The following is a 13,710-nucleotide window of genomic DNA, read 5'->3' as shown; positions in this document are numbered from 1 at the left end:
CTCATCAAATCAGTAAGTATTAATTGGGCATCGTCAGTAGGTACAGTTCTCTGCCTCATGTTATGGGGAAAATTAGGAAACGCAATGTCTAGCAACCCTCCTCCAGGAGTCTTTGGTTGGGGGTGTACATATACAAAAGCTTGGAAATAATATTTACTGGTAAGAAATCTTGACATGCCAAACACAGTTCGACTAAACCATCGGCTCACACCACACACACAGCTCTGTGTTCTGCTCTTGTTACTGTTTTGGTAAGCATTTCTCATATCCTGCTAAGTTCTCCAAAAGAATCGTTTCCATTGACTACAAGGATCTAGCCACACGGTTGGCCCTGTGTATAACAAAAGAAGCTTCCCTGGGTTTCATTTGTGCCAATATGTGGAGTAGATCATCTGTCATGTCTTCCTGCTACTTGGAAACACTGGATAAAACATGGTGGACAAGAAATGCTCCCTGTGATGTTGGGACATGCCATAGAACTGCACCTCCAGCTAATCATTAATTCACATTAGTGGTCAACAGCAATGTTTCTGGGTCTAGATGACCTGAGTTAGAATCCTGGCTATGCTTCAGACCAGCTGGTTGAACCTGAGCAAGCAGCTAAACCCTTTCTTCCTTAGGTTTCTTCCTTAGGTTTCTTTAAGCTATATTAAAGATTTTTTGCTTTAAAAAAAACTGTTTTGAGGGTAAAAGCAGGTAAAAGATTTGAGCATTGCCCTGAAAGAAAGCAGGTAAAGATTTGAGCATTGCCCTGAATATAGAGTGCTCACTACTCTAAAGAAGATCCAGGAATGGAAATTAACCTCAGAATGAAGAAAAAGTTGAGAGAAATGTGGTGTAAATAGTTACATGCTCCTCTGCCCTTGGGTTCTGAGAGGACCCAGGATTAGAGGAGAATGAGAAGAACTCTGGCCCCTTCTTGATTAATGAATCACCCGTCATGGTGTCTGGCAATGAAGGAGGTGGTGGGAAAAAACATGTGAATGAGTGAAGGGGTCAGGCCAGAAGGAAACTTGCAGCCCCAGGAGAGCCAGCTTCCACAGAATTCTTTCTGAAGTATCTTTTGTGTTTTACTCTCTGAATTCTGCATGTTTGGTTTGATTGGAGAATTAGGTGAAGTGAGAGTGAGGATCTTCAAGATGAACAATCCCTTCTCTTATTATCCATTGTGTGTTGGAGACTGACCTTTCACAGATCACCCTCCCCTCAGGTGGTCTCCTATTCCTTCCCACATCCCATTCTTTTTAGTGTTTTCCTCACCTGGTGGACATTTCATTGCTCCACGGCAGCTTTATCCCATTTTCCTATACTGATGTCATTTTCTACATTTACTCACAAGACAGCAAAGCTGAGAAATTTTCTTGAATTTGTTGAAAGATTGAAAGAAGGAGCTGCACTCAAGGATAATTGAGAAAAGGATTAATAGCCACCTTACAAAGAGGACACTGAACTCAGGGAGGATAAGTTGCTGGCTACATGAGTAATTAGGCGGCTCTAGGGTTACAGTGTCCTGAGTCCCACTCCAGTGCTCCATACAGAGCACGGTCAACCTGTATCATCGGAGCACAATGGACAGAGTGTGCCCAGAGAATATTTCTGGGGCCACTAGGACTCAGACATTGGAGTCCAACAATTTGGCTCAGATTTGGAGGTCAATAGGAAAGGATTCCAATCCCACCACCCACTTTCCCTGGACATTTTCCTCTGAATACCTCAATTTACCTCTTTGGATTAAAAAAATTTCATCACTAACATCATGGTGATAGTTCATACAATCACACTTACTGAATGTTTAATGAACTAGCTATGAATTTTTTGAAGTCTGAGTTCATGTGTGTTCATCAAGCAGCTCTGCCCCCACTAACTAGAGTATTGTCTATTGCATAGTTAGTGCCCAACAAATATATGTAATCAATATGGAGAAGGGAAAATGGGTGTGTGCATGGCCATTGCCTTTGTCCGCTGATGAAGTTTTGACTTTACTGTTTCCCAAGGTGAAACTTTCAGGTTAATCAATTCTGTACTCTGAGATCAAGCCCTGCTCTCATACCTCACACTCCTCCATGTGGGTCGGGCAGTCCTCTCAGACTTAGGCAAGGCTGGTTAGGTGCCCTTAGTGGCAGTGAGGGGACAATGAGTAACCCAGAGTTTTCTGCAGCATAAGCATCTCTGCACTGGGCTCCAGTAAATTCCTTGGCAGCAAATATGGACTCCTCCAAGTGACAACCTGTTTGGCTTGCTTCTGCTGTTGTTCAATGCAGCCCAGTTCCTCCCGTGCAGGCAATGGCTGCTCAAAGCCCTCTAGTGGTTTCCATCCCCACCCTCTCATGGGTTCTTTGGCCACAAGGTAGGCAGTAATGGAAAGGGGAGTAGGGAGGGAGGCCATAGCCCAAAGACTGGCCAGGTAGTCCACAGGACAAAGCCTCTTGCATGCACTAGGCATCTGAGGACTCCCACATTACCTTTCACTCCTTCAAAAGAAGCCTGTCCTGCTGTTACCTCTGTTGATCACTCTATCATCATGCAGATCTGACATCTGTCCTGACAAGCAGGCATTTAAGAGGACTATTGTTTGTTTTTCATGAGTCTTCTCCATTCAATGCTAAGCCCACCTAGACCCCTCCACTTCAGAACCAGCCTTCTACATGCTTCCCTGCTCCAGTCACTGAATGTGATACTCTGTCTGGTCCTGAGTTTGCTCAGAAACACAGATATCAGTGTAATGGAGTCACTACCCCGAGGAGATCATGCTGGGTGGCAACAAGAGACATGAGTATCAGGATGTGTCAGGACACAATAAATCAGCTACCTCTGCTCAGGTGGAGGGACCAAATATCTAGGTTTGTCCCAAACTGAGGATGTTTACGGAATGTGTGTCATGGTATCAGAGAGGGAAATAGCAGCACATTTTCTGCCACTGAGGATGACTGATTTAGAGTCGCTCCATAAACAAAATGTTTGGCTCGTTGTCAAAAAAACCTTACACTATGAGGTCTTTGAGGTTGGGCACACCAATACTTTCTTGTACCTCAGTGTCCATAGAAGAGCCTGGCACCTTGTATAGAGTCAGAGGAAGGAGGGAAAGGAATAGCCTGAGGGCATGGAGGGAGGGGGTCAACTTTCTGCACTTCCAGCCCTGAGGTGGGGCACAGAGCAGGTTAAGGGGCAGTGGGAAGGGATCTCTGCAAAGGATTGTGTTTTGAACACACTTAAAAGGAGGTGGGGGATGTGAAGCTCATGCAGAGAGCTGAGGCTCTGAACCCCACAGCTCTACTGAGGCACACAGCTCTATTCTCCAGGGCCACAGGATCCAGCTTAGGGAAAGTTCTGGGAGACAGCAAAGGTTTGGTTCTAGAAAAACACAGATAGATTCTAGAAACAGTCCAAATCCCTAAATTCTGCTGAAAGGTCCAGAAATATGGACCCTGTGGATATGCTTTCCTTCACTGCAGTCCCTAAACCAGAAATAAATGATGGTTTTTAAAGATGTGTCTTTCCCCTGATATCAGATCCCAAAGGATCAGAAAGAGCAACACATTCTGACATGGGTTAATGAGTCCCAAAGTTGCTGCTCACTGTGACTATGGCACAGCAAAGTGCACTTCCTTGTCTATGACCCTGACTACATGAAGGTGATTCTGGGAAGAGTGAAATTCCATCTCAGAACTTTTAGTTCTTTTCTTCTAAGAACATGCCCTCTGTCTGTGAAAGTTCAGAAAAAAAAGGCAATTCATTAATAAATGTCTAAATAAAATATGTGCTGTTTCCCCGGAATACACTTCACATATGGCCATCAGCACTTACTTCATAGAGGACATTTACAACAGCTTGTGGGTCTGATTTTTTTTCTTTTTGGTCTTTTCTCCCCTTCTCTCTTGTCTATACTCAGTGGAGGAGATCTGTTAGGTACACTGGCCTGTATCCATGGAGGTGATCCATTAGATATATTAGCCTGTATCTGAAAAGCAAACTTCATATCCAGTGACTTTTATTTGAAACCTCTAATTTCTCCCTGTTTAGGTAATGGGCTAACTAAGCCACTACTCATTGTGAAAACATGCCAAGGCTCAGTCATATTCTTTGGCGTTGAGAATGTGGCCTATGTTCCTTGCCACCTCCTCACTGCAGTCTTGCTATTCCATGGAGCCTGTCTTTCTGAGCCCTTTGACTGTCCTAGAAGAGACAGAATGGGATGGGAGACTGTGGGAGATGACATAGGACAAAATGCCAACTTACAGTCATCAGGAACTCATGACATTCCATGGCCTCAACCACAGTTGCCCTGGGTCTTTATTATTTGTCTCCTTCTTGCAACTAATCCCATTACTTACTTTTCAGGTCCAAAAGCTCATAGTATGTACAGACTGTGGCTCCCTGGATTGGTATGTACATCTGAAAGTAGGCACTCTGAAATTAGGGTTGGCAAAATCTCTCTTTGGGGGCTGGGGTGGTGGCTCAGTGGTAGAGTGCATGCCTACCATGTGTGAGGCACTAGGTTCAATTCTCAGCACCACATATAAATAAATAAAATAAAGGTCCATTGAAAATTAAAAAAATATTTTTTTAAAAAAATCTCTCTCTGACTCACAGAGAACAAGATTTGATGGGTCACTACCGTGACTGCCCCTAAATGAAGCCTCATTTCCTACCTTCCATCCAGAACCGCACCCCTTCTGCAAGCTGTTGTGAGCCCTCCTGAGGCTCACTCCTTCCACATCTCCTTCTAGTTACCTCCAAACAGTCTCAGCCTGACACGGACTTGGGTACCTCTTTCTCCTGCCCACAAATCCTTTCTACATCTTCTTTGCAGCTGTCACAACCATATCAGATACACCAGCCCAACTGGGAAATCCATATTCCTGAAAAGAGTCAGTCATTACTGTCTTTGTCCAAAGATGTTCTGCCCTCTAGGTTCTCTCCCCCAAGAGTTCCACTACTTGTCTGTCTTAAATTGTCCCCACTTTCCATCTCTCATTGCCCACTCACTTATGTACACAACCATGTATGACCCAGGGTACAATTTGCTCCTGTTGAATGAGCAGACGTGGTTTCAGAACTGGCAGATATTGACTCCAGCCTTCCACTATGACAACCTGAAGCCCTACGAGGGAATCATGGCTGACTCTGTCAGAGTGATGCAGGAGAGTCTCTCTCTATTTCACTTCCATTGACTCACTGTTTTAGTCAGTTTTTTTTTCTTTTTTCTGCTACAACTAGCAGACCCAACCAGCACAATTATAGAGATGGAAAAGTTTATTTAGGGACTCACAATTTCAGAGGTCTCAGTACGTAGACCGCAGGCTCCATTCCTTTGAGCTAAAGGTGAGACAGAACATCACGGGAAGAGTGTGCCAGAGGGAAGCAGCTCACATGATGATCAGAAAGTAGAGGCTTCACTCTCTACATACAAAACATACATATCCCAAAGCCCCAAAGCCATACCCCGATGACTCATCTCTTCCAGTCATACCATACCTGCCTTCAGTTTCCTCTCAGTTAATCCCTCAAGGGATTAAATCATTGACTGGGTTAAGACTTTCACCATCCAATCATTACTCCTCTGAACCTTCTTGCATTGTCTTACATGTGAGCTTTTGGGGGACACCTTATATCCAAACCATAATACTCACTCAAGGCTCACATTCAGTTCCCACTCTCTAATAGCTATCAGAAATAGTCACATGGAATGACAATCTCAGGCCATTACTGGGAAAATCAGTTCCTCAAATGTAGATGGGACAGAGTCGACCAAGGCCTCAGAATAGAGTCACACGCTGCTTATGGTCCAGGCATCATTATGAATACAGGACCCACCTCCCATTTTCCAAGTTGTCAACACAGTAGACTTGGGGATTAGTTGATTAGGCCAAGCAGCAGAGGTATCTGACCCTGAGTGGCCTAGGCAATGGCATCTTCATAGGAGGTGCACCTCCCAATATATAATTCATTCAGGGTGAAGTCCAGGGCTTCTACATGGACTTGAGTGACCCATGTATTGATATGGACACCAGGTCCACATCTCACAGTAAATGTGCCATCATCTCATCAGAACTCGAATTGATGACCTTACAGCACTCAAGAACTTTTCATGAGGGATAATGAATTGATGTGTTTTAACTCTGTGACTAATGTACCCTGTATGCTCATTTTGCTTGACAGCATCTTGTCCTCATATTTTGTACTCTACCAGTTTTTCAAGTCTAGCTCATGTGTTAGAAACCTGAAAGTTGGCCCAGCAGCTTTTTCATAAACTGAATTGTCATAACTGATTCCCTAAAATTCTAAATTTAAGAAGTTGTTAGGTAAAAATATTTAATTTTATAATAAAAATTTCTGAGTAATAGCCATCAGAATACAAACATTTGCTTCCTTTCTTAATTTGCCAAAATGCATGTGACCCACAGGCCTCATGGAGGAACCAAGAAGGGCAGTGTTTGCTCCCTTCCTCAGGACAAATGGGAGCAGCTTATTGGGCAGAACTCCACTCTGGAGATCTTTGAGCATGTCTCCCTAATGGCCCTGGAAACCATCATGAAGTATGCCTTGGAGAGGTCAGTATTCTTAATAGCTGATGTATTTTACCTGAGAGGTAAGTGGGGCATCTTGGATGCTCATTACTACAGAAAGCAATTCTAACCCTGGTCCCAGGCCAAACTCTAATTCCTGACCAGACCCAACCATGCCAAGATGCAGATGCCTCTCACAGGGTAGAAGCCTGGTTGCTCACGCTATCTTCTTAAGGCCCAATGCTCACAAGAGATGTAACACAGACATAAAATGTACCTCAGGGTTGATATCCCCATCACCAAGGGAGTCTCTACATAGAACCACTATACTTCTAGCTTATGTGTTTTCATAGCTCAGTCCGCCCCATCAGGAATTCCCTTCCTACATTCAGACTATTGCAGATCTGAACTACATTGTTTTTCTTTCTTGTGTGAGGAATGTCTTCCACCAGAATGACACCTTCTACAGGCTGACCTCTGATGGTCACTTGTTCCACCATGCCTGCCAGCTTGCTTATGACCATACAGGTTCTGTCTCTAATCCTGTCTCCTTTCCTTTACTAGGTTCAGTCTAAGAGATAGGGCCATGGCCCCTGAGACAGAGGCAGGGCACCTGATAACAATGGAAAGAAACTAGGACACCCTCATGCTGGACACTATCTTACTGAAAGTGTTGGGAGCTGAGATGTTAGTGTGTCAGGTACAGCCCAATACCAGTATCATCACATTAGCAGGGTTGAATGAGACCTATCCCACCAGCATTCAACAGGGACTCCAGTGACCAGACTCCTACACACCCACTCACCTGTGCATCCTGAGCTCTACAGGGCACCCAGATTGTCACAGGGGTACAATGGCTTATTATGGGTTGCTGTAGCTGTGTGTTCTGCCTGGTAACTCCTGTCCTGGGAAAGATCAAGTGATCAGGCAGAGGAAAGCTCAACTGAAGGATGAGGGAGAGCTGGAGAAGATCAAGAAGAAGAGGCACTTGGATTTCCTGAACATCCTTCTGTTTGCCAAAGTAAGTGTGTGGGAAGAAGCCTGAGGGTTTGCCCAGGAGCAGAGGGAGGGACAAACCCTGCCTTCTCATCCATGGCCTCCCCAGATGGAGAATGGGAGCAGCCTGTCTGATGAGGACCTGCGTGCCGAGGTGGACACCTTCATGTTTGAGGGCCATGACACCACAGCCAGTGGTATCTGCTGGATCTTCTATGCTCTGGCCACACACCCTGAGCATCAGAAGAAGTGCAGGGAGGAGGTCCAGAGCCTCCTGGGGGATGGAGCCTCCATCACCTGGTGAGTGAGAGCTCAAGAGGTGGGAGAGCCCTGCCTCTGGTAGGGGCAAGGTGCTGGTCTTCCTGGGCCCTGCCTGCCCCTCAGGATGGCCTTTACTTCAGGGACCACCTGAACCAGATACCCTAAACCACCATGAGCACCAAGGAGGCCCTGAGGCTCTATCCACCAGTATCAGGTGTGAGCAGAGATCTCAGCAAACCTATCACTTTCCCTGATGGATGCTCCTTACCCAAAGGTATGAACTTTCTATACTTCCCTAATCACTTCCCAGGGAAATGACAGTTCAGAAATTCACCTGTTTTAGCTTTTGTGAACTTCTCTCAGTTTCCCTTTCCTCCTCTATAGAAAGCAGAGTTACTCTGAAATTTAGATGAGTCTTATGAAATGCTGGACATGGGGCTTGAAATCAGAAAAATCTAAATTAAAAAATGTCAACTTCTAGATTAAATGTCAGCCTCCAAATATTATCCTTGTAATTATTTGAGAAGAGCTGGGCAGAGAGAGAGACTCATACAGGGTTGAAGAGGTGTGTTTGTGCATGCATATTGGCATATGCATGTTTTTAATGTCAAGGCAATGAAGGGGATCTTGAAAACCCACGTTACAGGTCAGAAATTGTTCAGAATCTAAAGAACATTCAGGGTAATAGAGGATAGAAGCTGTATTCTTCCCTGTTAGGAAGCCATACATTGGCTCACCCAGCATTGAGTCTGAACCTTGCTCTGCCACATGCCAGCAGTGTGAATGTGGAAAAGATAATCAACCTCACTGAAACCCCAGTATGTCTTATGAAAATGGGTGTAGACCAGTGTATTCTGTAGGGTGCTCATGAGGGTTGGGTGAGATCGTGTCTACTCTCCACTGTTTCATGGAAGGTATTGGATGGCTGTGGGTTGTCACTTCATTTAGTGTAAGCAGTGAGTCTTCCATATTTTCTTGCTCTCATTCTTAGGCTCACAGTTTTCTATTTCTCACCTTTGCTCAGGTGCTTTACCATGGCAACACTACCTTTGTGCACTAAAATCATCCTGCTCAAAGTGATGGTTCCTGGTACCTAGGGAATTTGTTCATGCATGTTTCCTGGTGTTTGAGGGACCAGAGCTCTAGCCCACTGTCATAATTTTTCTTTCCTCTTAATTGTCCCACAGTGATTATGGTCACACTCTCCATTTATTGCCTTCACAACAACCCGAAGGTGTGGCCAAACCCAGAGGTCTGAGTCCCTGTGGGGAGGGAAGGGGACCATCTCTCAGGACCAACACCTCCTCCTGTTTCCACCTCTGCAGATCCTGTTCCCCCTGGCAGGTGGGGGCTTAATCCTGACTTGCCTGGCCCTGCTGCTCTCTCTGCAGGTGTTTGATCCTTCTCGATTTGCACCTGGATCTTCTCTACAGAGCCACTCCTTCCTGCCCTTCTCAGGAGGATCAAGGTGAGATGTCCTCTAAATGGCAATGGGGTGGGGAGAACAGGGAATCTCTGTCACACACTCAGTATTTGTGGTCCCCTAGTTTTCTATGTGGCTTCGTCATGGAGGCTCTTGCTTGTTGATTTTTGTGGGTAGAAGGTGTTGTGCATTTGTGTCTGTGCCCCAAAGACAGGACACACTGTGGAGTGTTTGCCCCTCTTCACCTTTTCAATGGCCAGTCTTTGGTGAATAAAACACCAAAATACATGGAAGTTTGAAACACAAGTATCATCGTTTCTTGGTCTTTATTCATTTTGGAGTATGAATTTTTAGGTTTTTGTCCACAAACTACCCTTCAGGTGTTTTCTTCAATTCTCAGGTATTTTAAGAGATGGATTCCTCTTTCTTCCATATTTTCAATGGACTCAAGTCACCTTTTCTACTTAATTCCTCAGTGGCCACTGTGATGAATCTTGAAATGTTTTCATATATTTAAAATTACACCTTGTTGTTCTTACTGTAAAGCCATCCATGTAGAGTTTGCAGCCTGTTGTATAGGGGTGGACCCCAGTGAGTGTGATTTCGTGCAATTTTGGCTTCTGCCCTCCAATTTTTGGTCTCATTTTAACATTCACAATGGGTGTCCATGTTCCCAGTCAGCAAAATTCTACATTTGGAGAGATATCTCTACCCATAGTTCCATGGTATAGGATGAAAAAACTAAATGCCTCAGAGAAAATTCACTATTAAGTGGACACAGAGCACACACTGTCTTCTACACTCACAAACTCACCTGAAGTAGCTGTTGAGCTGGAGAGCCCCACACCATAGGGGCTGCTGTGAAAGCTAAGCAAGGCTACAGGAATCGACCTGTAAAATACACATTGACATAAACCTACTAAATGATTAGTAGGAAGGTTTTTCTGAGCCAAAAATTCTGTGAATTTTACAATGCTAAATCAACTTTAACACACTGGCATTAAATAAAATTATCCATGGGGAAATCATATTTTTCAGATTAAATTTATTCTGGAATTGATATCTTCCATTAGATACTAGCTACAAATCATGGCACTGACATTGTAGGGCAGGACAGTATTAAGTAGCTCAATTATTAGGTAGAAAAGCTTACATTCTGTGCTGCATTGCATTTCACTTTATTTTTGTAGTTCAACATATTTAAGTCAAATACAAAAGTACTGAAAAATATGTTTCTCTGTGCCAAGTCCTGTGCTCTGAGGCAGGCTGTCGCTCTTGGTTCAGTGAGAACAGAGAGCTATTGTTCAGAATCAGACACCTACAATTGAGATAGACATCATTATTTCCATAATTTTTTCACTTTCTCACACTCATTGCACATTGATGTAAGTTTCTTTGTCCCTGGTACTGTTGGAGGCCATAGGTTGTGGTAGCTGCTTGAATAAAACAGTGATGGTAGCTTGGGGGCTTGGGAGAGAGAGGGACAGCCAGCAGAGAGTTAAGATTCATTGTAGCCATTGTCCTGAGCCTTGAGGATGTTCAGGCAGAGTAGAAGGAGGACATCCTCAGCAACCTCAAGAATATGAGCTGAAGCAGGAAGTGGGGCTGGACAGGTGAGAGGTGGGTGAGGCAGTAGCCCACAAAGGGTGTGTAGGGAGGTGAGGCCTTGGGTACTGCCCTTACTGGTGGAGGGCATGGGAGTAAGGAGGGAGGGGAGTCAGGGAGACCAGTAAAGCCTGGAAGAAGAGACTGAAGATGGCAAGAGGGATATTTCTGGAGTAGAAGTCTAGAGATGCTGGTGGACCAAGGGTGTGAGGGGAGGCTGAAGCCTGACCACTGGGTGGGAGGCAGATGGGGTCAGAGCTTACAGATCCCCAGCACAATGTCCTAATCAGGAGATGACACTGACATCTGATTCTGCCATTAGAATATTTTGTTGCCATAGATGTGATCCCAGGGAGTGTGGTCCACACATTCCCATGTGACCTAGACCAATTATAGCCACACCAATGAGCCAGAAACCATTAGTAGAGAGACTAAACTAGCCAATGATTATTCTTAAAATGAAAAGTGTTACTAGACCTGATTGTTCAGTGTGCGAGCCTTATCTTAGCAGAGATTTCATGTCTATAAATATAAAAGCAGAATAATAGCTACCCATGGAAGAGTGGGGGCCTTGTCAAAGGGCAGGAGAGTGTGAATCCAGGCAAGAAGAAGAGCTGTATGCCACCTCTAATTAAAGGAGGTTTCTGAATGCTTGGTTCTTATCAGGAGCTCAGGGCTCAACACCTCTCCAGCTCAGAGTGGGACACAAGACCACTTTCTTTGTCCCTGCCTGGTTCAGGAACTGCATTGGGAAACAATTTGCCATGAATGAGCTGAAAGTGGTGGTGGCCCTGACTCTACTTCATTTTGAACTCCTGCCAGATCCCACCAGGATTCCTGTCCCAATGGCACTCCCTGTGACGAAGTGCAAGAATGGAATCCACCTGCGTCTCAGAAAACTCTAATAATTCTGGTGGAAGAGAGGACATGTCTGTGGGTCAGCTGCTTGACATTTTGTGATTCTGTAACCTGTTCTTGTACACCTTCCATTGCCCCAAAACTGCTTTTAATCTTTTCACTTGCCCTCCTTCCCATCTGCCTGATCTAAGAAGAAACTACAGAGGTCAGGCTGAACATGAAGTGCCTGGTCCAAGGATGAAGCAAGGAGAGTGGGATGGGTGTGTCCTGGAAAGGCTGAATGGCAGTCTTGTGGCATCAGGTGGGACAGAAGGGCTCATGCTGACCATGCTCAGAGAGTAGAGGACAAAGGGGAGCTAATTGCCATTATGACACTCAGTCCTGTGGAAGCAGGAGGAGCTGCACACGAGAGCAAGTGTCAATGTCTTAGTCCCAGAGGTGGAGACCTGACCCTGACCCACGAGCAGGAGAAGGTGGGCAAGAGGGAGAAATCTGAATGTCCACATGTAATGAGCGACTTGGGTTCCTACCTCTTCCATACACATAAAATAACCAAAATGGATCGGAGAGTTAAGAGAGCCCACAGAAAGGCAGAAAATGTTTTTTAAATTAAGTGACAACATATATATGTAATATGTATATTCTTTATATTCAATATATATATATATATATATATATATATATATATATATATATATTTAATAGAAACAAAACAAGAAAAAGTAGATTAGAGATTATGAAGAATTGGGAAAGGGGGAGTGGGCGGTATTGCTTCATGGTTACAATATTTCTGTTTGAGGTGATGGAAAGGTTTTGAAATAGTGGTGATGGCTGCAAAACATAATGTAATTAATTCCTGTAAATTGTAGAATTTGAATTGATCAAATTCTCCAGTTTATGATCTATATATTTTACTCTTCTTTTTTATTGGTTCTTTTCAGTTATACATTGCAATAGAATTCATTTTGATATAATTATAAAAGCATGGAATATAATTTGTTCTAATTCAGTTCCCAGTGCTTTCCCTTCCCCTTCCTTCTGCCCAACCCCTGTTTTCTTCCCTCTGCTTTACTGATCTTTCTTCTATTAACTTATAGGTTTTGTTTAAATTAGTGTCTGTAGGATACACACAATGGTGAGATTCACTGTGGTGTATTCATATATGTCCATAGGGATGTTAGGTCAGATTTATTCTACTGTCTTTCCCTATCCCATATTACCTCCCTTCCATCCATTTCCCTTTGTCTACTCCACTGATCTTTCTTCTACTCTTTTTTAATTTCCCCTCCTTATTTGAATTTGCTTCTGCATATTAAAGAAAACATTCAAGGCTAGGACTGTGGTTCAGTGGTACAGTGCTCTACTGGCATGTGTAAGACACTGGGTTTGATTCTTAGCACCACATAAAAATAAAATAAAGATATTGTGTCCACCTACAACTGAAAAATAAATAAATAAAACATTCACCTTTGACATTTGGGAATGTCTTATTTCACTTAGCATGATAGTCTCCAGTTCTATCCATTTATCATAAAGTCATTATTATTTATGGCTGAGTAATACTCCATTGTGTATATATACCACATTTCCTTTAAGTATTCATTTGTTGAAGGGCACCTATGTTGGATCCACAGCTTGACTATTGTGAATTGTGCTGCTATAAACATTGACATGATGGTATCACTGTAATATGCTGATTATAAATCCTTCAGATATATACCAAACACTGGGATAGCTGAGTCAAATGGTGGTTCCATTCCTTGTTTTTTGAGGAATCTCCATATTGCTTTCCAGAGTAGTTGTACCAATTTGCAGTCCCACCAACAATGTATGAATATACCCTTTACCCTTCCCCACATCCTTACCAACATTTACTGTTATTTATATTCTTGACAATTGCCTTTCTGACTGGAGTGAGATAAAAACCTCAATGTAGTTTTAATTTGCATTTCTCTAATTGCTACTGATAAATACTTTTTATGTATTTGTTGACAATTTGTATTATTTTTTGCAAAGTGTTAGTTCCTTTGCCCACTTATTTATTGAGGTTTTTTTGGTGTT

At 43.6% G+C, this 13,710-nt stretch overlaps 1 pseudogene; it reads left to right on the top strand.

Annotated features, from left to right (window-relative positions):
* Positions 1–940: 940 nt before the first annotated feature.
* LOC143404478 (cytochrome P450 4A12B-like) lies at positions 941–11,696 on the top strand (annotated as a pseudogene).
* Positions 11,697–13,710: the final 2,014 nt, after the last annotated feature.

The sequence above is a fragment of the Callospermophilus lateralis genome, unplaced genomic scaffold (assembly GCF_048772815.1).
Source record: "Callospermophilus lateralis isolate mCalLat2 unplaced genomic scaffold, mCalLat2.hap1 Scaffold_130, whole genome shotgun sequence".
NCBI classification, from domain to species: domain Eukaryota; kingdom Metazoa; phylum Chordata; class Mammalia; order Rodentia; family Sciuridae; genus Callospermophilus; species Callospermophilus lateralis.
Note: the sequence above shows the minus strand (reverse complement) of the source record. Positions and strands in the feature narration are given on the sequence as shown.